Below are 24,829 nucleotides of genomic sequence, written 5' to 3' on the forward strand. Positions count from 1 at the left end.
TCATATACAAAGCTCTCCATGGCCTTGGCCCCTCTTAATTGTGGGATTGTCTCTCTCTCAAGGTTCCACCGCAACAACCTCACTCAAGTCAGTAGGGGCTTCTGCAGGTGCCAACCAGCAAGCAGGCAAAATCAACAACTGCCCACATGCATGCTTTCGCCATTGCGGCTCTCGCCTTGTGAAATGGTTTGCCCATAGAGGCCAGGAAAGCTCCCACTCTCCTGGATTCCCATGAACTAGGTAAAACTGTACCATTCAAGAAGGCTCTTCTGTGCAGGCTTGCACTGTACAAAATGGTTTTACAAACTTAGATAAATGATTAGGGACTGTGGTCTACATTGCTGTGTCTAGCTCAGGGGTAGTCAAACTGCGGCCCTCCAGATGTCCATGGACTACAATTCCCAGGAGCCCTTGCCAGCACGCGCTGGCGAATGCTGGCAAGGGCTCCTGGGAATTGTAGTCCATGGACATCTGGAGGGCCGCAGTTTGACTACTCCTGGTCTAGCTTATTGGAAGCTTATTTCTGTACTGCATAATGCGACAGGTAAATACTTTGCTATGCTTCAGCTCCTTCTGTTGGTTCCAGACTTCTCAAATCCTAACTAATGCCCCATTTTTTTCATCGTACTGACTCACTAGGTGTAATCAAGCCTTGCACCCCTCTGGGAAAGCAGAACTATAAATGATATAAATCAGGGGTAGTCAAACTGCTGCCCTCAAGATGTCCATGGACTACAATTCCCATGAGCATTCGCTGACAGGGGCTCATGGGAATTGTAGTCCATGGACATCTGGAGGGCCGCAGTTTGACTCCCCCTGACATAAACAAACAAAACCTCCTAGTAAGAACCCCCTGCACATTCCTGATGAGCTGGACTCTGTAAAAGTTATTGCTAGAATAAAAAAACTAACTTTCAAGGTGCCTCAGTCTTTCTGCTGACTTTTGCTACGTGTGACTAGCAGGCTGTAATGCGCCCCTTAGGACAAACCTGGGTGTGCCACCAAGTATTTATTTATTTATTTGATGTATATACCACTTTTCTCCCCGATGGGGAACCAAAATCATTCTCCTTGCCTCCCTTTTGTCCTCGCAGCACCACTGTGTGGTAGGTTAGGCTGTGAGTGTATGAATTGGCTCAAGGTCACCCAGCAAGCTTCCCCCGAGGAGTGGAATTTGAACCTGAGTCTCCCAGATCCTAGTTCAACTCTTTTAACCACTACACCACACTGATACTGCTGAGTGGTACCTGCGTTACACATGCAGTTCATAACATGTGAGTGCTGCCTACTTATTTAATGTTTTAGTAATGCACTTCAATATCTTAAGAGCATATCTAAAAACATGATGTGTAAGGGGGCTATGGAAATGTTAAGAAACCACACTTTTTGTTAATAGCGCAGCAGGCGGACAATGGGTCATTGGAGTAGTGGAATCGGGGTGGGGGCAATCATAAGCACCTGAAGAGGCTAGAGAAGTAACTATCACTCCCCCCCCCCAAATGATACTGTATTCTTTTAAGGGGATGTTTTGTTTGCAACTAAGATATGCTTCCACTTTCTGTGCAATACTGGGTAAAATTTGGTGTACTATGAGCACAGGTGCAACAAAGTTTGGCTAGCACAATGCAGTTATTTTAATTCTAATTTAATTCAATTTTTTTATTTATTAGATTTCTATACCGTCCAGCAGCTTCTGAAGGTCAGATGAGGACAAGCATCTGGGCCAATGGAACCATAATATCACACCTTAAGAATCTGTTGAATGAGCAGCATATAAATAAAAACAGCAGGAAGGTGAACAGGAAGGTGAACAATTATGGTCTTCCTGTTTACTCTTGGAGGTCCCATAAGGCCACCTAAGCTCTTGGAGGTCCTATAAGGCCAACAGTGGCCTCAATGGCTCATTGAACAACCACCTGCCTAAATAGGTATCAGCGAAAAGGTAGATCTACCACTTTCTGTACAGACATAGGTTAATTCATGTATATGCCCAAGTTAATTTTCTAACTCAGATTGAAATAAAGGCAGCCATGGGGAATACAGAGATAGGAAACTCCCTGACAGGCAGTGTCTCAGTATTAATCTCAGGACAGCAAAGTTCCAAAAATGTGAGAAATGAAATGCAGTCTCCCCTTGCCCTCCATGCTGCCTCACCAAACTAATATAGCTATAACCTTTAATCACACGGTTGACACTAGCATTGGAAGCTGCTCCAGCAATGCAAATTATCTGCCAATTACCAATCAATTATTTATAGCGTCGGGGTTTATAAATATGGAAGATCTTAAAGTGCCTCATATTGGAAACCCAGTCAGCTGAGGAAGAAGGGGAGGAAAAAGACATTTAGAAAGCAGCCTGAACAGGGAAAGACAGCCGGACTGGGAATGCATTATTACCACCAACACCAACACCCCAAAAAGAAAGGTAAACGAATATTGTATTCTCCACTGTACCACATTTTATTCGATTTGCTTCTGTGCTATGACCTGTAATACAAAGCAGTCTTTGCAATTCCAAGACAATGCGAAAGGAAATATGCCAAGATGTCTATAATGAAAAAGTGTACTATTCATCAATAAGGAGCAAAGTCTTTCTATTGCACACTGAATTATTCAATAAATGTAACTGACAATCCCATTGTTGCAGCAGTTCACAGCCAAAGAAAGCACAAGAAACGTAACGTGGGCTGATGTAGCTTCCGTATGAACCAAACGTGACACGGATTAGGTCACAGATCTAATAGGCCCCATGGATCTCCAAAACATGTCCTTCCCTGTGTTTCTGTCACCTGATTTTTATTCTATAAGCAAAAAAGAATACTTAAAGGGGGGTTAAAAAAACCAGAATGTTGTCAAGAATCTGATGGAATCAGAAAAGAGTTACGGTTTTACTGTTTTGAACACAGAAGGTCCCCGTCATCTCCAATAAAAAGATCTCTGGAAGCTGGGAAATAACCTTCTTTGTATTAAAAAAAATGTAAATATGCATTTAATAATAATAGGAATAAAATAAGATGATGAAGAGGGATATTTAAAAATAAAGTAACTAAACAAGACATATAGGGATTATGAACTCATGTTAATTCTGTAAAGTTATGGCTTGGGGAAGTAAACTCTTCCTTTCCTGTACTTTATTTTTTTAAGTAGAGATTGACAGCTTGGCACACATAAGACCAACTTTACTAAGAAATCAGCATAAATTAAAATGTACTGAACTGAAATAAATCAAGAGATTGAGGAATTAATATTTGGGCAAACCCCATCAAAGGTTACTCACTAGCAAAAAGGAAAAAAAAAAACAGAACTCAGTTGTGATAAATTTATCCCAGTAACTTACTGGACTGTGCCCTTGGCAACAGACACCTTGTGTGTGATGACAGGACGACCTCCATCCCAGCACCAGCCTTATCAAACGCCAAACATGTACAAATGACAAAGAATGAAATACAAACATGACCCTTTCAGAGATCTGTGACCGCCTCAATACAGGCATATACTTCCTTCCCAGGGTCAAGCCCTGGGATGAGGAGAGGGGGAGGAGAATTCAGCAAATTGGCTGATCCAGAGTTGAACGGCTAAACAAAGTCACCAAGAAATTTTCTCTCTCCCACTCCTAAAATGCGCCCCCCTTTTTGAAAGCACAGTATCTTTGTTAAAATGTTAATAAAGTAAAAGATATATAAGCACGCAGCACTTTGGAAAACAAAATGAAGAAGCAAGGGAGACAACCTGTCAGCAAAATGGAGGGGAACAGGAAGACCAATGGCTAAGGGGCATTTAATTTGCTAGTATACCTGTCTAAAGCTTCCTTTGTAAACTAGAAGGAAAGAAGGCTGCCTTGGCTCGGTACAAGTTCTCTTTTTTATTATTACGCCACTTAAAAACTATACAACTATCATCTCAGTCAAACTGAAAAAGATGTAACTGGCATGCCAAATAAAGTGGTTACCAAAGCTGCCAGATTATTATGTTCCAAAGATTTTCTAGTTTAGTTTATTAAATTTACTAGATTTAAAGCCCATTTCACATGCAAATGAAATGGGCGCTAGATGGCCTGGGAGAAGGCCTACCCCCCACCCGTGGCTCTCTGGAGCCTTCTCCCCACCCGTGGCTCTCTGGCAGAAGGCTGCCCGGCCCACCCCCCACCCGAGGCTCTCTCGAGCCTTCTCCCGGCCGGCGGAGCGAGGCCGCTCCACTGTCCGGGAGAAGGCGGCGCAGCCCACCCCTCACCCGTGGCTGTCTGGAGCAGCCGGGCAGATTCCCTGGGCGGGTGAAGCAGCCAATTGGCTGCTTGGGGCAGGATGGACACTCGGAGGGGCCAATCAGGAGCCGCTTTGCGGCTCCTGATTGGCCCCTCCAAGTTTTTATCCCGGACAGGGCCCGCCCTAACTCCTCCCACACAGCCCTTACTGCTTTATTCAGTCCGTGGCATTCTGCGCCACGGGGCTGTTTAAAGATATACCGCCTAGCTCCGAGACCAGCTCTGAGCAGTATACAATACACTGCACCTATAAATACAATTTCAATAAATTAAAACAATTTCAAGTAGCAATGAAAACTTTGTATAAGCTGTTAGCAGTAAGAATGTCCAGCGTCAGCAGACTGATGTTCATAGCTCCTGCCGACACTGCACCTATAAATACAATTTCAATAAATTAAAACAATTTCAAGTAGCAATGAAAACTTTGTATAAGCTGTTAGCAGTAAGAATGTCCAGCGTCAGCAGACTGATGTTCATAGCTCCCGCCGACTAAGTCAAGCCAGGCGGTGGTCTGGATTTCCCATGATCGAACAATGAATAATATTATGTGGGAAAGGTGGGGTCCATTAGATGTTTCATATTTCATGCACTTTTTATAAAGTTTGAGGCAAACTTTACAACCAATTCATGAAGACTATTTAAATCACTATTTCCAAGTAGCAAGCCATTCACAGGCAGACACTTCAACCAAGATCCCAGAAACCCTGGTTCAAATCCTCACTCTGCCATTGAAAATAGTTATTGTTATTGTTATTGTTTAATTTATTACCCACCACTCTCGGCAAGCCAGCTCATGGTGGGTTACGCACAATTCAAATACAATAAAACCCCAATTACACCCCAATTAAAATCCCATATACTTTACAAAAAAAAAAAGGACAACAAGATGGCGTCAGTAAAAATATAAGCCCTCCCTAAACAGGAAGGACTATTAGTCGAGCAACAAGGGAGTGCAACACTGGCCATGTCAGGGGATAACAGCACAGTATCTTCTCCAGGGGGCCCCAACAGATCTATCTCCAGCACTGACCTCATCTATAGACCGGGCGGAAGAGCTGTCTTGCAGGCCCTACAGAAAGCAGGAAGCTCTCCCAGGGTGCTGGGTGACCCTGGCTCAGTTTTTCTTATTCTACCGTACCTCACAGAACTTCTGCTGTGAGGAGAAAATGAGGAAGGGGAGAACAGTGTCATAAACCACTTTGGATTACCATTGTGAGGAAACACAAAGCAGAAACTTCTAAATAAGCTGGGCAGTTCTCTATACCATTGTAGGTCAATATCAATAAAGCAAAACAAAATGAAATATTTATTTCATTTATATGAAATACCCTTCCCTATGGCTCAGGGCAGCTCACAGCACTTAAAACACTTAACATACAAATGATATAATATGAAATGCAATAAAATTGCAGCTTATTTTAAATTAATGTAACGGTTAACATTAATTTGAATGGTGCCTGTTCTATCTAAAACATAGCCTATGTCTAGGGTAGGATAGGTACTGGTAGTGGGTTTAGGTGGGAGGCCAGCAGATGTAAAATCTATCTTAAGGCAGAGAGGATTTTTTGTTTTTTCTCAAAACTGGAAGTACTCTGAGGTGTCCATAGCAATATTTTATATACCCACAATGTGGGAAAGTTTAGTACACAGTCTAGTAAAACTACTGTAATCTTAAAGGATTCTGAAAACAAAAAGAAATAGGTTTTCACCTCCTTGGTTGTCTGCCATGTCTTTCTTTAATCTTTTAAAAAAATCTAACTTGAATGACTCTGAAGGTGAGACAGATGAGGTAATTGGTTTTCCATATGTAGAGAAAAATGACTTGGAGCAATATCTTTATTATTCTTTCAATTAAATTTTTATCATGTGTTCACAGGCAATTTCTTCAAGTGGGATAAAGCATTATTTTCTCATTTAAATTTCAATGGTCTGCTCATCCTCTACAGATGCAAAATCAGGCATTTTTGCTGCAGTGTTATGAAGGGAAATTGATTAGACTTGGCACATCAAAATTCATATAGAAATATCCATATACTGAGGTACAATGGGGAAAATAAAAGATTTGAGTTGATTCTAGAATTTCTTCTACCTGATTAACTGATTAAAATAACAATTTCATTACTGCAATAGGCCTCTATAGTTACAACTGGCTTTAGTACTTCAGCAGAACAATTTCCCCTGCTATATGGCAAATGTTTTACTCTGAGTTACCCCCCCCCCAAGGAAAAATACTAACTGGTAGCAAATATCCCAAGTCATTAGCAAGGCACATGCACTCTTTCAAAGCACCCAGACTTACTAAATGACAATTCCACACCATTATAGTACAGAATTCCCAAACAAAAATCAATTACAATAATCTTCTAACTTCTCAGCTTATGCCTCACAATGATCCATTCCCTCCTGGTCTCAGAAAAACATACAAATGTCAAGAAAAACAGATATAGTTCTATCAGCTACCTAAGAAAATGGTCTAGTATTCTCCCATCTTCCATTTCATAATGCTCAAGTATTTTCTTGTCCTTCCACTGGTTTCAAGAAAAGATGAGCCTAATATCTCATTTAGATTAATGATGGAAGAAGAGATTTTTCCCCCTTTATCTTCCTTTCACTTGTGCTAACAAGACACCTGTGTACTCATGCTACGCAGAAGAGAAGAGCTGGTTTTTTGTACCCTGCTTTTTACTACCCAAAGGAGTCTCAGAGTGGCTTATCGTCTTCTCCCCAGTTGCTCTCAGCAACCAGCTTACAAGCACAATGGCCCATTTGTATCCGTCTAAGGAGACAAAAGACACTCTTCTCACAGTACAGAACTCATACATCCATGAGCAAAAAATCACAGCATCACAAAGTAGCTCACTATCTGTTGGAAAATCCAAGTATAGTTCAGACTGAAATGATAGTATCAGCCTAAAATCAGATTAGAGGAAGGAGGCTAACAGTTGACTTCATTTCTCCTTCACCTAAGTTTATACACCACCCACCTTCTGAACAGCCTGTGGGCCACAATAAAGACCAATTGACTACCAATCCATGGCACAACAGATGTTCTCCCTATGAGGCAGAGGGCATCTTAGCTGGGCTTTCCCACCATTCAGTCAGGGAGGCTGGAACAAACTTCTTTCCACTTCCTGTCTCTTTGGATGGAACCACCCCTCAATCAATTTTCTTCCTGCATCAAGAGGGAGCACAGCTAGTCTAGGCTACTCTGACTCTTTCTTGTTTTCCTGGAATTTTCTATCATTTCTTTCTCAACCTGTCTCTTTCCCTTCCTGTTTTTTTGTCCATTCTCCTTTTTATAGTTGGTAAAAATAAGGAAAAAGCTGCAAAGGCTACAACAGTAGCAACTTCAGATGGAACATGTTCTGGTGTACTTTTCAGGCATCTCTCCTGCCCATCATGTTGGAAGATGATATCTCCTCTGCCATGCTTGGTGACAGAGGAGAAACTTCAATCCCAGCCAGCACATTCCTGAACGGAGCTGCATTGGCCTCAGCAAAGGGTGAGCACCAGCAGGGAAAGGAAAGTGGCACCAAATAACAGAAGGTGGAAAGCGCCTCTCAGGAGCCAGCCTCACCAGCTTACTCAAAGGCAGGCCCTCAGTGGTCATTTTCCTTTGACTGCATCAGCCTACTTCAGACTGATGAGAGCTGACAAGATTAGAAGAGACTCAAGATCAGGAGGGTAACTTGGAGCGTCTGCCCTTTAGTATTTCCTCAGGTTTTATTAGTTTAACTAGTAATCAAGCCCGCTGTACTAAAAATACAGCGGGCGCTAGGCCAGGGAGCCCCCGGCACCCGTGCACAGCGCGGCTGCCGGGGGCTCTGTGGCCGGCGGGCAAGCAATCGGAGGGCCCAATCGGCAGGCGCTTCACGCCTGCCAATTGGACCCTCTGATTGCCAGTCTGGAGGAAGGGGCCAATCAGTACCCTTCCTCATCACGGACTGAGCCCGCCCTAACTCCTCCTACTCTGCCCTTACCGAATTATTTAGTCCGCGGCGCCAGCGGTTTTAAGATAGGAGAAACAATGAGGTATGAAATTTCTAATTTCTGTCATGCAGGGCTAATTTCTGTGACCCAGCCCCCATAACTATCATGCCTCCCCCTCCCATGATACTGAAGAGGAGGTTACAAACCTTTACCACAACCTTTCTCAACATTTTTACCACTGAGAAACACCAAAACATCCTTCAAGCTTCAAGAAGCCCCAATCATGCAGAATATTGTTGGGAAGCATAGCTGTGTACGTGCCCACCTGTGGGCAACTGGAGCCCACAAGCACAGCACACAAGCTGTATCTGTGCCCAAAATGGGCAAAGCTCTATTTAATTCCCAATTGCAATGATATCTGAATGAACACAGAAATTATCACGCTTCCGCTGTAGTCGCTCGTCTCTTCAGTCAAAGAATAACTGTAGAACACGAAATGGTTTTATCGGAACAGCTTTCCCTGCTATATAGGAAAATAGGATAATCAGTGTTTAAGAAAACTATATAGCCTTTGTTCAGAACAAAAACCAAGTGTCAGGCTCTGCTAAGCTCATCTGCCTATATATCCACTAACTAGCAAACACTAAAATATTGAAATAAAATCTACACAACTGAATTATCTAATCCCCAGAAATGCAGGCTTATCTATTTATAACTGCAAAATAAAAAAGAACTTTAATTTGTATGTTTAATACTAAAGCAAGATTTTGCTACACATTCAAAAACCTTAAAAACAAGAAACCAGTATAAAACAAAGAACTGGCCCATTTTTTTTCCACTGCAACTAAAATGGTTACGCTCCAAATATTTATTCTGCTTACATTCAGTATCTCCATTTGTGCAGCCTTTGACGCTAACTCACCAAAATATTTAGACTCAAACAGATCTATCCTCTTAGTAGCTCTCAAATAATTTAACTGGATCAGCTTGGGCTTAATGAAGTAATGCAATCATTAAAGAAATTTCCACAGATTTCTACTTTCTGTACCTTCAATTAAAAAAAAAATAGAAGTGTGTATTATAGGGCAGGAAGCGATTTAAGGGCTATGAAAGATAACTGAGTGTCAAACAACAAATGGGAAATTGCTTAAGGGAGCTTTCTTAAGGGTAAATAATAGCAGGTATGGTTTGGCCAGAGGCCACAGACAAGGGCCTGGGAAGGGAGTTAACCTGAAAGAAACATATAAGGTTGGATCCAATGGTAATTTTCCACTTACGGAGGCATTTGAGTCACCATGACAAAACCTTCCTGCTTCCCCTCCCTCTGCATCCCCTTGAGTTGACTGAAATGTTGTTTTTGGTAGAAACACATGGGGCAAATACACAATCTAAAGAGGCAGCCAACAGCAACAAAAGGTCTTCCTTACATGAATCCAAGCCATAGGCTTCATATTGGTGTTTTTGTCTTTCTCACCCAACCCTGGTCTGGCAAAAGAACAGCTGGGAAACATCACTGACAAACTCTCAATTCCAGTGGCATGGCCACAATCTAGAACCCATTCCTGATCTTGTAGTGCATCATTTCTAAACTCATTCATCAATCTCACGAAGTGTCATATTGGCAGTCTCTCTGTAATGGACTGTATTTTAAAAGCTTAGAAGTTCTGTGTAAACAGACAAAAGGCTGTGAAGGGTTAATTCTTCACAGAGTCAGAGACCCTGAGTGGCAAGCTGTTCCAAGATGGGCTAGAATCAGCTGAGCAGAGAGACTTCTGAACTGGATGCTGAGGAGATTTTATTTGGAATTCACCCCTGACTGAAAGCAGTTTAACACTGACAGGAGAACTGACAGGAGAACTGAGGACAGGAGAACTGACAGGAGAACTGAGGAAAGTTGGCAAGGATGTGGGTCAAAAACAGGAGATAGATCTTCCAGAGGGAGAGGAAATTTCCTACTCAGTCAAACAAGAAATTAGGTCTGAAGAGTGCAGATCCCTGGCCTAGTCTGGCTAGAAATTGCCTTTGTGGAACTTAAGAGTCTACTAAAAACGCCAAAACTGGTAGTTCAAGAGAAGGGGGTTGGGTACTAGAATGTACCCACCTTCAGGGAATCAAAAAAGTTATACAATACTCAGAGAAAGTGTAGTGAAGTGTTTGGAGGAAACAATGGAACAAAAGCCTCTTAACATAAAAATTCCAGTCACTGTGAAAAGCTTAAGAAACTCTGATTAACCTGAAACATAAGAACAAACATCTGTGTGTGTGCTGATTTTGCTTCAGAATGATCTATATTGCATTACCACCAAAATGTTACCCCTGATTTCACCTGACTGTTCCCTTCTGTGATAAGCCAAATATTTTGTCAATTTGGAATATAAAAACATCTCCAGTGGCATTTAAATTAAAGAGGGCTCTCCTTCCCTCCTGTTCTTGGGCTGAGCAAAATACTATACCATGACAGGGTGGGACAGCCAGAGTTGTTCAGCAGAAAACACATTAATAGGGTGGCTCAGTCAGAGGGAAAGGAAAACTCAGGGGAAATCTTGCCTCTCAGGGAGGCAAGAAAAGGGCGGGGCTCATACATCCATATCACAAGCTCCTTGAAAGTGGAAAGACAGCACACACTGGGAAGAAAGGGTCAAAACTCAGCTATCATCCTTCTTTAACCACACAAAAAAGAAGACTCTAAACCAGTGGTCCCCAACCTGCGGGCCGCGACCCGGCGCCGGGCCGCAAAGGCCATGGCGCCGGGCCGCGGCTCCCCCCCCCCCGCAGTAAAAAACTTCCCAGGCCGCAAGCTTGCGGCCCGGGAAGCTACTTACTGCGGGATGGCGGGCAGGGAATCAGGGCCGGGCCGCGCCCGTGCAGGCCGCGCCCGCCCGATCCGTGGGTGCGGCCCGCGGGCGCGGCCGGGCGCGGCCCGCGGGCGCAGCCGGGCGCGGCCCGATCCGCGGGCGCGGCTCGCGGGCGCGGCCCGAAGCATGGGCGTGGCCCGCGCGGGCGCGGTCCCTGCGGGCGCGACCCGATGCCCTGCCGGTCCCCAGCCTAATAAAGGTTGGGGACCACTGCTCTAAACAATCATCAGCCTCCCACCCAACCTTCTCAAGGGCAGCACTGTTAAGAGGACTGCATCAAAAGGCTTCCCTTGAATATTTCAATTGGATTCCTTGATTGTAATTATGACACAGATTCATCAACCGCTAATTACTTCTCAATGCAGTTATTCCCACCCTTCATTCAGAAAAGCGAAGAATAAAAAGAACATAGATCCAATTAAGACCATCAGAAAACCGTCCCCATTCATTATTTCTGCTTTCATCATTAGAGTGGTCATTTCTGAATCTTGCATACACCTTTGCTAAAACTCAGGTTGATTAACATTAACAAAATATTCCAGCTGCCAAATGGAGTACAAGAGGAAGTTTTGCCTCCCAAAGAGTGATCTGGCTGGCACTCTACCAAAGAAAAACAGATCTAGGCCAATAAACTGCCTTGATGGACGACAGGGTAAGAGTCATATGTAAGCTGCTTAGACTTCTCTGAGAAGCAACAGGGTAACAAGTAAATAAAAGTATGAATAAGCTATCTAAATACATTCACAGTATCTCTGTTGCTTTTCTTAAAACTGGATGCCTCTGATACTATGTCAAACTGTGGAGGCTCTTGAAGAGTGAGTTGGGTCTGGGCAGAGATGTTTTGAGTTGGCTTTCAACATTTTTTAATAGACATATCACATAAGATTCACAGACATGGAGGCTGCCATGAGGTTATGGGTTATCTCCCATGTTGTTTAAGTAAAAACCACTGATGGAGAGCAAGTTCAGCTGAAAACCTTTGCTAAGAGCTTGGAAACATTGTTAGATTTGAATCTCCTGGTAGGAAAGTAGGTAACCACAGCATTACCCCCCAAAAAAAGAAAGAAAGAAAAAGCTTTCAGCAAGCTTCACTTATTTAGGGAGCTTGCTCTCTGTTGGAAGACACCTGATCTTGCCATACTCATCACCATCATGAGCAACTTTGATACTAGATTACAGTCATGTGTTGTACATGGGGCTGCCCTGGAATACAATCTAGAAGCCTCAACTGGTGCAAAATGCAGCAGCACATTTGCTATCAAAGACTATCAACAGAAATTGCTCCCTGTCAACAGTACACACCAGTTGCTCTTAGGACCATATTATTCGTATCCTGAGACTCTTTTACTGGGTGCCAATTTGTTTCTAGCTCAGCCCAATGCAAAGTGATGGAGCTTCCTTTAAAAGCCCCACAGGACTTGGAGGCCACGTATTTGAAAGACTGCCTCTCCCTGCATGCTGCTATAGGACAGCTTCACTGTTGCCTCTGCCTGCTTTGTCTAAAGTGCAGTCTGCAATAAGGTGTCCAGATTGTTCCACTTTTGGAGGGACATCTGGGGGTACCTGGCAAATTGTACTTATGTTGAAATTAAAAATATATATATTACAATACTATTTTTGCATTCTATGTATTCTATGAAACTTTTTGTTGCTCCATTTAGACCAAATTTTTAATCAAGAACCCCGCCCCCCGGTCAATGTTGCCCTGCTTTACCAATGTTAAAATCTGGTCATTTTATTCTGCAAGGATATAGGCTCCATCTTTTCAGTGGTTGCCCCATAACTTTGAAATACCCTCCTGCCTCATCAGCAGGACTGTAAAAAAAAATGTTATGGCACTCAGAATGTGGGCAAAAGACCAAACGGCTATTTAACAGATTTTTATATAGGCTATTTTATCTCATTTAAAATGTATTTCATATTTTTAAACTTTTAACATTCATTGTGCTGAACGATTTTGTAATAACATATACAATTTAACCTGCTTTACGTTTATTGGTGTCCACCTTGGGTGCAAAGCTGTCAGGAGAAAGGTACATTTACATTTTAAATAGGTCTTCTTCACTCAGCGTAATCAAAAAAGCAGATCACAGGGCTGGCTATCCACAGAGGGGTGAGGTTACTGGGGAATTGCCATAAGCAGGTCTAGCCCTCTTCCCACTAGCGTCCACAAATTAACCTCTTTATTTCTAACACACTTGTGAATGTCTGTCATTTATTACCCTGTGGATATCTGTTCCTGGACGGAGCTGTTGCAATCAGAGCAAAACTTGCTCCCAGTAACAGAAAAAAAAGGCCTCACAGACAAAGAAGTGAGCTTCCGGAAAAGTGAGCAGTGACTCATAAAGGTTCATACCCTGCCATAAATTGTGTTAGTCTTTAAGGCGCTACCGGACTCTTGCACTTTTAACCATGAACAAAGGCCATGCCCCAGGGGTCTCTGCCATATACAAGTTTTCCTTTTGCAAATGCTGCAGCCATCATTATGACAGACATTCTGCTACTAAATACATCCAGTCACGCATTTAAAAAGAAATGTTGAAACTGGATACTAGCCATACACAGAAAAGGTCAAAGCCAGTTTTTACAGCTTTGAACCACGATATACTAAATATCTGTCCCAGGTACCGAAGCTCCTGAGCTGCTTCCGAGATCGTTAACATAATGTAATACTTAAAAATACTTAAAAATGAAGAGAAAGGAAAACAGCAAACTGCTTCAACAAATCAGGCTTGGATGTCAAGGAAGGACACACACAAACACACACGATCTAGCCCAAAGAATGGAATTATGTGGGTGTAAAGAAACAGTCCCTGAAGGAATTGTTTTTTCCCCCCCAAAGCTGAAGGCACACCTTTATCATTTATGTGTGTGTTTTTAACTCCCTAGTGGTTTGTTTGTTTGTTTAGATTTCAGGTTTGTAGAAAGATGTATCTTTCCTGTTCTCAGTTCCATTCACCAGATTTAAATAGGCAACGATCTAGCAACTTGGAATAGAAAATGGTGATCCTTTACTGAAGTTCTGCACGAAAGACCAACATACATGGTGGGTTTCATGATTGCCTCATGGTTCCTTACATTTGCTTCACCAAACCTATGAGGCCATCAAGAGAAGGGGGTACCTAATTTTTGTCAGATCCCTCTCTTATCTCCCAACAGTGTGGTAGAAAAGAAAGGACTAATTGTTGTTACCCACCCTGGGTCACTCAGGGAAGGGCAGGTCATAAGAATAAATTTTAATTTTAGAGTATTTTAGAGCAACAATTGGGGTGAGGGGTTTACAAATTTATCCCAAAATCAACCACCATAACAAAATCTCTGAAACAGTACACTAAAACTCAAGTATTTTCAAATCAGGTTTTGTCAAAGTAAGTTGAGCTGAAGAACAGAGACATAATTGTAATGGGCTAACTATCAATAGCAATTCTTTCACATGCGTAATTAACTTAAAGTCAATTTATGAACATTTTGCTTATTTAAAACTTCAAAGCTTTGGGAAAAGCATGACCTAAAAATAAGAGCTTTGAAGTTTCTGATGAAAATAGATTCTTACTGCCATATACAACTGTATAATCAATTGCAAAAAATATCGTAATACATTCAATGCATTTGCAAATAAAATATGATTACATCTCATATGCATTAACAACCCCAAAAATAAAATGAATCCCTCCCCGACATTAAAACAGTATTTTTATTTTAAGTACCTGGAGGAAAAGATGAACATTTGTGCTCTCATTCTAAAAAAAAAATCACTACATTAATTTTATTACATTAAAGTTACAGTTATACAAAATACAGGAGTGGTTTTTTTCATTTAATAGAGAAAAATGTGAATTTCTACTCTACTCCCCAAATGTAGAACAGATTGTACCATATTGCAGATTTTCTATACAAAAATGTCATGCTAATCTGATTTTTTTTAAATTGTTCAGGCCAATAATACTGTCACAAAGACACACTTAATCTCCTTACATAAAAATCGCGATAATTGCTATAAATGTCATTCCTACTGCAGTAAGAGGCTTTATGCTTGGCCAAACACAAACTGTTCCTTAGGATTATTGGGATCATGTATTTCTACATATGGCTTTGAGTTAATAGCAAATTAGTCCGGTCAACAGCTAGCTTGGATCACAAATAGCTTTGCTTTCTCGGGATGTGAAGGAAGCTCTTTAGCCAGTTAAGGATTTCTAAAATGGACCCAAAGAGCCTTGATTTCACAACAAGTACATATCAAGGGAAACAGTGCCTCTCCTGAACTCTGCAAGCCAGCCCAGTCAGGCCTCCTCGGGAACACTGCCCTCAAGTCTAGACTTGGGAGCATCAATACATACTGGCAGCCCGAAGCAAGAACTTGCTTGTAACTAGTGGACAGGCTGATCCAACAAGGCAACCTTCCCTTGTTGTTGTTGTTGATGATGTTGTTATTAATTGCATAGTCGTGTCTGACCCCAGGGACAATGATCCTCCAGGCCTTCCTACCCTCTACCATTCCCTGGAGTCCATTTAAGCTCGCACCAATTGCTTCAGTGACTCCATCCAGCCACCTCATTCTCTGTCATCCCCTTTTTCTTTTGCCCTCAATCGCTCCCAGCATTAGGCTCTTCTCCAGGGAGTCCTTCCTTCTCATTAGGTGACCAAAGTATCTGAACTTCATCTTCAGGATCTGGCCTTCTAAAGAGCAGCCCAGGCTGATCTCCTCTAGGACTGACCGGTTTGTTCACCTTGCAGTCCAAGGGACTCACAAGAGTCTTCTCCAGCAGGTAAAGGTAAAGGTAAAGGTAAAGGTAAAGGTATCCCCTGTGCAAGCACCGAGTCATGTCTGACCCTTGGGGTGACGCCCTCTAGCGTTTTCATGGCAGACTCAATACGGGGTGGTTTGCCAGTGCCTTCCCCAGTCGTTACCATTTACCCCCCAGCAAGCTGGGTACTCATTTTACCGACCTCGGAAGGATGGAAGGCTGAGTCAACCTTGAGCCGGCTGCTGGGATCGAACACCCAGCCTCATGGGCAAAGCTTTCAGACGGCTGCCTTACCACTCTGCGCCACAAGAGGCTCAAGAGGTCTTCTCCAGCACCAGAGTTCAAAAGCCTCAATTCTTTGACCTTCCTTATGGTCCAACTTTCACAGCCATACATTGCAACTGGGAAGACCATAGCCTTGACTAGACGCACTTTTGTCGGCAGGGTGATGTCTCTGCTTTTTAGGATGCTGTCTAGATTTGCCATAGCTTTCCTCCCCAGTAGCAAACGACTTTTGATTTCTTTGCTGCAGTCCCCATCTGCAGTGATCTTGGAGCCCAGGGGGACAAATCTGTCACTACCTCCATTCTATTTGCCAGGAACTGAGAGGGCCGGATGCCATGATCTTAATTCTCTTGATGTTGAGTTTCAAGCCAACTTTTACACTCTCTTCCTTCACCCGCATCAAGAGGGTCTTTAGTTCCTCTTTGCTTTCTGCCATTAGAGTGGTATCATCTGCATATCTGAGGTCGAACCTTCCCTATCCTCAGTCTAAATAGGCTGGGATGTAATCAGGCTCAACTGCCCTGCTGGCAGCTTTTGAGCTCCTGGTGCTGCACTATGTTTTGGGCAGGATCCTGTGAAGAATTAGCAGCCTCCAGCTCTGGGATGGGGTTGCACTTTGCCTCTTTTGGTCCAACTCAGCCCAGGCCTTTGGCCTTCACTGTTCATCCAAAGTGGAAATGTCCCCTGGGGAACTATGTGGGGGTTCCTGGTGACTATTTCAAGAGCCTCTGGCAAGGACTCCATTGCAGAATCAGGCAGAACAGCTACTGGTGCTGCTGGATTCCTGTCAGCAAACACCTTGGTCATGTTAGGTTCTCCCTGGCCCTGCCTGTCCTCTTCAGCAGTTGGCCTTATCTCGTCAGGTTCCTCCCATGAAGTCTCCAAGTCTGAATAGCTGAGATGGGTGTTATCACAGTGCTACCACCCAAAATGCCCTGTGTCTCTCCTATGAAGACAAGGGCCCAGAGAGCAGGGCTTGAGACACAGATCTGAATTGGAGCTCAGTTATGAACCCAACACCAGACAGTAATCCAGTATATGATAATGGACAAAGTCCATTATTTACGCTAGATCCAGATTAAATTTTCCAATGGCAGAATTGCACTTTCCTGCCACACCCATCCAGATCTCCACAAAATGCTTCTCCTGGAAATACAGAACTTCGAGTAATGGCATGAAGGAAGTCTGCAGCATGAACCAGAAACTGGTGGAAAGTGCCAATATAGTGTGAAACTTACTTGTACTTCCATATTGATGCGTGTGGAGAAAACACAAATTACAACCAGAATGCTGCATTTGCAAATTTCATTTGTTTCAATGCGACTTTTAGGAGTCATGTGTGCAACATCCAAGAAGCAGCAGCTACATAAGGATGCTTACACACTTCTCAAGTTTTATCATATTGCAATGTAGTAACATATCCTTAATTCAAATTAAATATGCCAAGTATTGGAGCCAAAGAGTGGTGAGGAAGTATAACAAACATTCGTGGAATTTGTTTCAATTCTCACTTCACAAAAATCATCTTCTACTATCTTATCTTCTACTATGCTACTAATCTAACATGCTGGGAAAATCACAAACTGGAAAGACACTGAACTAAGATCAAGCACATCTCAGAGCATCCATACAGACAGCAATAATAAGCAATATCATCCGCTTGTCGTGATCAAAGAGACCGACCTTAAAGCAGATTTCCACCAGCACCTCAGATCAAACATTCTAAGCAAACAGAAGGTCCATTTAAAAAATCTTCTTCAAAACAAAGCAATATTTGATTTCTCTCTCCCTGGAAAACGCAAGCCAGTCCTCAGCCATTTGAACCTATTTAGCCACGTCCTAACATTTACTATATGGCAAGAGCAAAAGCAGTTAAGCAGAAGGAACAGCAAAGAACAATCTTTCATCAGAACTCAGCAGTTCTTGAAGGAGACCCGTTTGCTGACAATATCAAATCAAGCTGTAGTAATAGAGGTCATCACCAAAGCAAATACCAGCCTATTCGGCCACTTGCAAAAAGCAGAGCAGTAATGAACAAAATCTATGAGGACATTCGGAGGCTAGTGCGGGAGTGAATTGTCAAGGGGACAGAGCTGTACAAATCTGTAGGGTAAAGAATAATAATTTCTGAGAGCAAGTTAGGAAGCAATGAGCTATCAACACCATACTAACTTTAATTCCAGTGAAATTCTCGACAAGGAATTTGATTCCATCTTTAATTCACTCCTCTATTGCAGGGGGAGTCAACCCCTGCTCTATTGGACTACAGACTCAAGAGCTTTATTTATTTGGCAGGAATAATGCCTTCTTAGCTCACTTATTAAGAACTAATTGATGGTAGTACAAGGGATCATGTTCTGCCATCAAAGAAGCAGATACGGACAGGTTTTTATTGTTTTTTTCAGAACAGTGAGTGGGACTAGAACATCATGTGATATTTTTAAGCCGTGAACTACCTTTGCCATGTTCATTGGCAAACTGTGTTCTGCTTTTGTTGAACAAGACAATAACTTACAATGGTGGATGTATGGAATCAGTGGTCCATAAAGTAAGGAAGACTATACCGCTCCTAATGGGAAATGCAAAGGATACTATTTGTCTCACTATGACCATTTATGCACCGGAGGTTTCATGCCGGGCTGCAGGATGGAGTTTTAGTCGTGGCAGGTTGTCCCACCTCTTCCTGCACCCACATTGGGGAGCATTTGGCCTGGTGCACATCCGCCCTCAATCTGTCCTCCTGACAGGGGGGTGGGGCAGTGAAGTTCCGAGTGCATAAATGGTCTATAACTCTCACTTCATGTAACCTTAGATGTTCCTACAAAAACTGCCAGTCTTCAGTATAGTTTACTCCTGTTCAACCTGTTAAAAATTAACACTCACACCAACAAAAGTAAAGTGTCATTAAAAAATAAAATGATTGAAGCAGTTGTTATCATAAAGCAGTGTAAACTTATCTAGGGGCACGCAAAAACATTAAAAGCAGATGGTGGAAAAAACCAGAATTGCAAAAAGATGAGAGATTGGGGAAAATACTTGCCATCTAAAGCTGAGCAAGCTTGGAAAACCATTGGGGTAAGGGGATCCCAGACAACATTAAAGGCCCTATCTCTAGTCATCACCTGGCTTGTAACTGAAGAAGGAAGAATACAGAACTGGAACTGTTGAAGAGTTTCCTCTCTTTACCATGGAAGCTTGCTGAGTGGCCTTGAGCCAATATAATAAATATAATAAATAAATCTCACACACACATTCTCAAACCCAAGCTGCCTCACAGGGTCATCATAAGGAGAAAACCGAACTGGAAGAATCAGCCGTAACCCTGAGCTTCCTGCACTAGATTATGCATTAGATCAGTTCTCAATCTGGGGGTCGGGAACCATTTGGGGTCACAGGGGTTGCGGCAGAGCAAGCAGCTTGGCCGGAGGGCGCCATCCACACAACAGTCTTGTGGAGCAGATTGAGATACAGCGTTTGTCTGTCTGGAGCAGCGGAAAAGAGCGAGATCGGCATGGTGGAACAAGAGGCAGAACTGAACTGAAAAACCCGGGGGGGGGGGGGGGGGACAATTTATATACAATCAAGAACAATGGATCTTCATGCCATTGGTCAGTTTCAGTTTAATTTCTGCAAAAGAACACTTGCATGATTTTATGGTTGGGGGTCACCACAACATGAGGAGCTGTATTAAAGGGTTGCGGCATTAAGGAAGGTTGAGAACCACTGCACTAGACAATTTTTATCTGCCTAAGAGGCTCCTTAACATTGTATATACCATCTTCTCAGAGGAGTGTACTTGCAAGAAATACCCACAGTGTCATTCTGACATCTCAATGCTTAGTGTTACAAACGTTACAAACAAATTGAACAATGTAGTACACAGCGTCACTCAAAGGCCTCAGTCAATGAAAGACTCCTGGGTTGATTTGTGCCCCTTAGAATGCATAAAGCTGGCAAACATTTAATGTCATTGGATAAAAGTTTGGATCAGGACTTCAGAGATCCACGTTCAAGTCTTCTCTGCCACTGGACTCACTAGGACCGTTTATGCACTGGAGGTTTCATGCCGGGCTGCAGGCTGGAGTTTGAGTCTTGGCAGGTTCCCCCACCTCTTCCTGCACTCACATGGGGGAGCATTTGGCCTGGTGCACCTCATCCGCCCACGATTTATGCTCCTGCACGGGAGCTGGGGCAGTGAAGTTCCCAGTGCGTAAACGGTCTAGGTGTCCACGAGCCTTTTGTTCTTGCCGGACCACACTCAGAGCAAACAAAAGACCTTAATCATCCCACGTAAGTACACAGATTTTGCACACCCCATCTGTGGACAAGCCGGTCAGCTCACTCATTCGGCATGCGCAGAATGCAACTGAAAAAGAAGAAGAAAGGAGAAAGAGGCCGGCATCCACCCTTGCACAGCAGTTGCATGGGTGACACAAACTGTAATCTCTTACCATTTTTCATCTTCCCCAGTTATTACCATCATCCACTTGCTTATCAGTTCCGAATTACTCAGCAAGCTGTGGCATTCAAACGGGCGCTTTCATTTAAGTGACAGAAAGTGATACTCGGAAAAGCAACCACTCATTTTCAGCCAAACATACTCTTTCATTTACAGTTCAGTCATAAAAGCCTAATTCAATTTAGGACAAAGCGGGATATCGTTTAAGGGCCATTGAATCCTGAAGGTCAGTATTCCTTCCAGTACACATTTTAAGAAAGCAAACCTGGGCTTTATTAACTTAAACTGCTTGGACACTTTATATATTGAGAAGTCACGCAATCATTCTGCTGAGCCAAAGAAAGACACACACGCACAGCCACAGGCACACCCCCAAGCTGCTGCCAGCATTCACCACCATGCTTGTGCAGCTTTACTTAGCTCAGGGGTAGTTCGCTGGCAGGGGCTCATGGGAATTGTAGTCCATGGACATCCGGACGGCCACAGTTTGACTACCCCTGACTTAGCTGATAAGAACACAAACACAGAAACTTTGGACCTTCACTTGTGCAAGGGACGGTTTCTCACCCAATTATTCCTTCCGCCACCCAAAAAACAAACAGAAGAAGATGAATGAAAGAATACTAAAAAGAGGAGAACTGTAGCTGACAGCTTCCTTTGCACGATACAAACTGGTGGAAAGAAGTCAAGCCCAAAGCCGTTTCCCCGTCAATCTATGATGATTCTATTTTGCTCTTCTCCTATGGCTGTGCATATACTGTTCCTCTCTTCCAGTTAATCACCACAACAACCCTGTGACAGCTTATTTATTACCTATTTTACAAACTGAAGACCAAGGTAGCCAAGAAATTAAAAATGAATATAAAAGACACAATGGCATCTTAAACCATTAAAACCAATAGAAAACACATCAAAACAATTATAACAAATATGTTGCCAGCCAGTTAAGAGAGCCAGTTTGGTGTAGTGGTTAGGAGTGCGGACTTCTAATCTGGCATGCCGGGTTCGATTCTGCGCTCCCCCACATGCAACCAGCTGGGTGACCTTGGGCTCGCCACGGCACTGATAAAACTGTTCTGACCGGGCAGTAATATCAGGGCTCTCTCAGCCTCACCCACCCCACAGGGTGTCTGTTGTGGGGAGAGGAATGGGAAGGTGACTATAAGCCGCTTTGAGCCTCCTTCGGGTAGGGAAAAGCGGCATATAAGAACCAACTCTTCTTCTTCTTCACAAGGCAATGGCATCTGAAGTGGCAACTTTGAAGATGACCATATAAATCGATAATGGAATAGGTGATCTTTCAGATATGTTATTCCCAACCGATTCAGGGCTTTAAAGGTCAACACTAGCACCTTGAATTGTGCCTAGAAACCGGCTAAGAGCCACCGTAGATAGGCCAAAGCTGGAGTGCTACAGTCTTTACAACCCTCTCAGGTCAGCATCCTGGCTGCAGCATTTTACACTTTTCAAGGGCAGCTTTCTGGGTTGCAGTAATGTGCTTCAGGGCTGGGGCCACCATACTCCCCCCCCCAGAAGTATTATCTCTCAGGCTCAGCCAGACATGCCACACCTAGCAGATGTAAATAACCAGGAAGGGCAAGGGTTACACAAGAAGGTGGTAGGCCTCAAATTTCCAAGGATCCTGCCCACATCCCCGAACTGATATTTTAAGAAGGGTCTTCAGAGCTATAAACTGACTCTCTGCAAGAGGAGAGGTCTAACTTCTAACAGTATCACCGTATCTGAAGAAGAACAGCTGGATATTTATACCACACTGTCCAGTACCTGAAGGAGGCACAAAAGAGCTCACAAAAACCTTTCCCCTCCTTTCCCCACAAGAGACACCCTGTGGGGCAGATGGGGTTGAGACAGCTCTAACAGAAGTGTCTGGCAACTAATTCAAGGTTACCTAGCTGGCTGCATGTGGAACAGTGGGGAATTAAGCCCCTTTAACCACTATACCATGCTAGCTCTCATGCTTGCACATGAAAGCTTTCACCTCGAATAAAATATCATTGGTCTTAGTGGTGTCAAACGTTGCTCTGCTGCTTCAGAACAACCACCGGAAACTGTTTTTGATGTTCTGCCTAAGGCATTACACATACCACTAAGACCTAACAAGTCTCATTGACCCATGTAACTGCATGTGTTCACTGAAATCTTTCCAAGTTGATTCCTATTTATTTTATGAACAATGACAAGGATGTGCCAGCTATGAAGTTTCTTAGCTTCTGAGAGTTTGTACAATCTTGGAAAGCAGCTTTCCAAGTTGTCCCCCCCCTTCCCTCTTAGGCCCCAAACTTTTTAAGATCTCCAATTCCAGACATTAATCATGAAATAAAGGCTGCAGGCCACTTGGCAGTAACTGAAACAATAATACAATGAAACTCCTGCTGGGTGTTCATCACCTAGTTATGAGATTAAGTACAGAGTTAACACACACAGTATAGAAAGGGGAAAACAAGAGGATAAAGAACTCTGGAACTCTAATATCCCTGCAGATAAGATCAGAAATCTTCCAACAGGAAACTATAATCATAGACATGCTATAGTGCCACAGGGTGCCTTCAGATATCTTTAAATCAGATTAAGGTACAAATACAAGAATCAGCCGAGTTCTTCAGAAATACATTTAACAACAGCCTTCCTAATGAGTAATAACAAAATGGGTGAAAGATCCAGGTCTGAAGCCACAGAACAAAACTTGAGTTCCGTGACACCTTTAAGATCAACAAAGTTTTATTCAAGATGCATTTTTGCAAACACCAAGAGGACCTCATTTGCCACAAAGTACCAGCAACACATGAACCAATGAAGCTACCTTAAGAGAGCATTGGCCTATCAAGGTAAATATTGTCTCCACTAACTGGTTCTCCATGATCTTCTGAGGTGAATAATTCACCAAGTATTCCAGAGGAAAAGTCCTGTTCCTTTAATAGAGCTTTTGTTGTTAGTTGTGAAGTCATGTCCGACCCATCGCAACCCTATGGACAATGATCCTCCAGGCCTTCCTGTCCTCTACCATTCCCCAGAGTCCATTTAAGCTCACACCAACTGCTTCAGTGATTCCACCCAGCCACCTCATTCTCTGTAAAGTAGAGCTTTACCGCGATGGTATTTACCAGGTAATATTGTTTACCTCTACTTCCATAGATTAAGTTTCTACAAAACGGACAGGACTTCCCCTCCTCTAACCCCAGCCAATTGATAACCCTAGGGTAGAGGTTTTCCACATCATTTCCTATGCAATGCTTTTAACTAGAAATGTCAGGGGGTAAACTAGGGAGAAAATGTTCAGTTTAGCATATTCACAGACCAGCTACTTTTCTACACAGGTAGCTCTGGGTTTTATAAGGATGGAAGTGAACCTGCTTTTCTATGATATCTGGGAAATCATAGCAAAGTCTAGATGGCTGCTGCAATGTGAGTGAGGAAGTCCAGATTTTTCCAGTCTGCCCACATGGCTGCCATTTGTCCTTCCCCAGACACAGTAACAACCATACTCCCCAAAGATACATACACACGCATGGTCACACATACCCGACTTGTAGGATTTTTTCACGGTTTACTGGAAGTCGATATATCAATATACCAATGAAACTGTTTAAAATATGTCAGTGATAAGTTTTTTTTAAATCCTTGAAAATTACCCCACTCCCAAAATTGTTAGGAGAGGAGACATGGTCATTTCAGAGACTGAGGAAACAAAAATCCAGATGAATGGGACTTCCAAAGGAAAATGTTGCCATCTGGATCAGCCCTCAAAGACAAGAAGGCATAAATGAGCACCTGAATTCTTGCTGAAGGCAGAATAAGGGTTTGAGGAATCTTAGCCAATAACAAGAAGATGGATCCGATCTTGCTAAATTGCAGTCTGTGGCAAAAAGTTAGAATTCAAACTATTTTGCAAAGGCCAGTACCACCAGCATAGGAGCCCAACATGGCTTGCCAACTCAAGAATTAAAATGGACCAAAAACATGGCCATTTTCAATCTATGCATTAAAGGTACTTTGTATTACTGGCATCGTACTCAATTCTTTGCTATTATTACTGGAGAATTACTTCTACTGCCACAGTTCACAAGAGACTTCAGGTTTTCTCAAACATCTTTTTAAAGACATCCTGACTATGCTTTACAACAGATACATTCATTGAAGAGGAAGAATACCGAATGTCATTGATCTAGATACAGCGAAACAAGATATATTTGCCTCTCGTGGGGTTATCGTGAAGGAGTACTAAAAACAGTATTGCAATTATTTACTTACACTGCATTGCATCCTGAGCAAACTAG

The 24,829-nt window shown here is 42.9% G+C and overlaps 1 protein-coding gene across 1 annotated transcript in view; it reads right to left on the minus strand.

The window, feature by feature from the left end:
• Positions 1-24,829, minus strand: part of SUCLG2 (succinate-CoA ligase GDP-forming subunit beta) — a 209,887-nt gene that overhangs the window by 173,416 nt on the left and 11,642 nt on the right. The gene's annotated exons all lie outside the window — the stretch shown is intronic.

The sequence above is a fragment of the Paroedura picta genome, chromosome 3 (genome assembly GCF_049243985.1).
Source record: "Paroedura picta isolate Pp20150507F chromosome 3, Ppicta_v3.0, whole genome shotgun sequence".
Taxonomy (NCBI): domain Eukaryota; kingdom Metazoa; phylum Chordata; class Lepidosauria; order Squamata; family Gekkonidae; genus Paroedura; species Paroedura picta.